The following is a 3,398-nucleotide window of genomic DNA, read 5'->3' on the forward strand; positions in this document are numbered from 1 at the left end:
AGGATGTATAGGCTTACCCAACTTGAACATGTACCCTTGTTAGCAGGGAAAAAATGGACTTGGTCCACATTGAGACTCTGTCTAATGAATTCTAGGGCGAATATCCTCATTGGCATGAACACATGAAAGTGGTAAGGAGGAAGCTCACACCCATAAACCCTAATCTTTGTGTAATCCTCAAACAAATACCAATCTCTCACCCTAGTTTCCTTGTTGATCTGAAGGATTACTTTTTGTTGAGGGAGGATTCTTGGAGGGGAAACATTGTGAATAATTGTATAACCAATGACCATGTAGGAATATATGAATTGGGAATAGACATCATTAACTTGTCTCCTCCTAACAATAGCATCCCATTCAAAAATAGGCTTTTTCTTCTTGTTTGGAGCCATTGGACTGAGGCCCAGGTGTTATAGACATTTTTGTGCCTTACAGCATAGAGCATGAAATGTCAATAATCTAAGGGATCCAAAGTCCCTAAACAAGTTGTTCTTACCCTTAGAGGAACAAGGTCAGCCAACCACAGCACTGCAAGTCAGTTCTCCACTGAAAAACACTCAAAAACAGGTCAGTTTTGGATCATTGCAGCTGCTCCACTAGGCATCTGCGCTGCATAGCAGGTACAACAAAGGCTACCTGCGTTGCATAGCAAGTAGAACAAAGGCTACCTGCGTTGGGCGTACTTGGACATGTGGAGGAATCTTTTTCTCAAAGTGCCAGTGCCCAGGAAGCTTCTAAAAAGACACTTGATGATAAGATTCGCCTAATGATGAGTTAAGAGCTTCTAAAACTCCAAGTGGAAGACAGAAACTCCAAGTGAAGAACTGAAGAACAACTGGAGTTGAAGAGGACAACAAGTCACACATCAAGCTGACTTATCTTCACTCCAAAACTCTATATAAGGATCTCATCCCATGGGATCTAGGAGGCCGGAATTTAGTGCAAAGAATTGCTGTTGGTTTACAGTTGTGAGCATTGGGTGATTGCTTGAGGGAGGTGAAGAAGAGATTTCTCTCCGTCGGGAAGGTGATGCTGGATTGGACCTCTCATGGTTGTATCACCGCCTGAACCTTACTTCCATATATTAATAAAGCTTTTGAGGTTCTTCTATTCGCATGTGTTTCAATGGTGTATTGTCTTACTTGCGTCTTTGATTTATGCTAATCCTTGAATCGATTATGAATGCATGCTTCTTGCAGTTTCCTTTCTTTGTCTTGTTTGCAGGATCTCATGTAGCTGGGCCCGTGAAAAGACTTGGAGCTGGGAGCAAGCGGCAATCAAAGGAGATTGGATCGACCATTTGCGCAAGACATCGGTAAGTGGATCTCTTCCTTTTATCTCTTGCATGTCATAAAGAAGAAACTTTAGATAGCTTTGCTTTCAGCTGTTGCTAAGGAACTGTCACCCTTAGAGTGGGTTAGGGTCATTCCGAGTTGGATACTTTCCCCCACAACAGACTGGCGACTCCGCTGGGGAGCGTGTCTTGTTGGTAGCTTGTGTTTCTTGCTATTCATTTCTTAAACAAGAGTACCGAATCGAACTGCATGCGAGTCCTTCGAATGCAAAGTAGAGGGCAGCTACTCTAGCCCAGTGCTGGGCCTGTTTATGATTCGAAGAGCAGATCCACAAGGACTCTTTTTAGCTCTTTATGATAGTGTTCATCTTCCTTTAATCATCCTCTAGTGTATACTTTACTGACAGCCTCTGATTTGGCCAAAAACCGCTCATTTTTGAGCAAACTGTGACCCGGAATCTGAGAGAGACGTGACTTGTCTCATCAGTGCAGCTGCCACAAAGGCTACCTGCACTGCAACGCAGGTCCCGAAGGGGCTACCTGCGCTGCATCTCAGATTGACAGTGCAGCACCTGCGCTGATCCAGTTTTTCCTTGTGCAACTGGGATTCCCCACTGTCTGTTGCCCAGTTTTCAGTATTGTTTTTGCAGCCTGTTGTCAACCTGTATACCCAGCTGAAACCACTTCTCTTTGCCTTCATTCTGCCTCAGTTGTATGAAGAAACCGTGATTGTTCTTATTGTATTTCTTGCTGTCATTCACAGTTTCCCATAGCGAAAGTGAACTAGTCTTGCTATGACCTCTTGAATCTAGACCTGTGAGAAAGTGTCGTTGTGATTCTAAGAGTTAGTTTATTGCTGTTCATAGCTGCTTGAGCATTTGCTTTCGTTATATGGTTCGAATTTCAGTATTTCTTGTGTTGAAACGAGTGAATCTTAAGGTGTTCTTTTGATTGTTGGACAAACACTTGTTGCGTTCGCTTGAAATTGAATTCGAAATTATACAACAGCTTTCTTTTTGTAATACATCAACATTAAGGAAGAAGAAAAGAAATACTTGCATTGTGCATGTGCATTTTGACAGTTTGCATGTCGATTTAGGAAAAGTGCATCAGTGTGTGCTCTATGATCTGTTTGAAAAGATGATGTCTTTCTTTTCCTTCAGTAGTTAAGGTTTTCATAAGTTGAAAGAATTGAAAAAGCTTGCTTATCATTCTTAGACTGCATTTAGGAGTTGTATCATACATCACGTGGTGATCCGTAAAGGCAAACTGCTAAGCAAGATCAACCTAAAAAGAACTGAATTTATCTAACAACGCTTTGAAACATAACGAAACACAGTAGAGGTCTAGGTAGAGACGTGAACCGGCGTCGTTAAACATAGTGACTGTTGATCTCTACGAAGGTGGGTGATTCCTCCTGAGGGACGATAGCACTAATACGGACTTGTGCCCCCGCGTACCGTCGCGTATATTGGGGGACCCCTATAGGAACAAAGCCTTTATCCATAGGAAGCCGTGTCGGCCGCCCTACTGATCGCGATGTAGTGAACACAGCATTCACGAAGATCGACCACTCGTACCGTAAAACGTATTCTGTGGTTTCGCGAAAGGTTTGGCACACCCTTGCCTAGAACTCCAGAGTAGTTTCTTTTGGCCTTTTTCAAACTCTATAACTAAAAAAGTCCATCCGAGCATTTGTCACTTCGGGCTCGTTAATACATCGAAGGAGACTAGAGTCATCTTTAGCTTTTTCTCGACTCTTAAAACATGAAAAAGCAAGTTGTGTCTTAAAAAGCGTCGTCATATAAAATTCATTCTAAACGGAACATAATCACCCCTAATTCCTACGTTGATCTTAAGGTTGAGAACATGGAACACACCAACCAAGGGATTCCACAGCATGGGACCCCTAGCCCTTTCTCCTCTTGGGGAGAAGTTGGTGCGCCCCACATGGCCACATTGTTGCTTCCAGGACTGACAATTGGCCTGCCAATTTGGCTATTCTCAACCGCTGTAGTTCAGACCACCACGGTTCCTGAACAGTCGGTTCAACGGTTAGACCAGTCTAGAGCTACCCTCCAGCCTTCCACTTCTTGTGAGCCTT

Source organism: Pinus tabuliformis, chromosome 9, assembly GCF_031772625.1.
Source record: "Pinus tabuliformis cultivar Carrire ecotype Pingquan chromosome 9, CPIR1, whole genome shotgun sequence".
NCBI classification, from domain to species: Eukaryota; Viridiplantae; Streptophyta; class Pinopsida; order Pinales; family Pinaceae; genus Pinus; species Pinus tabuliformis.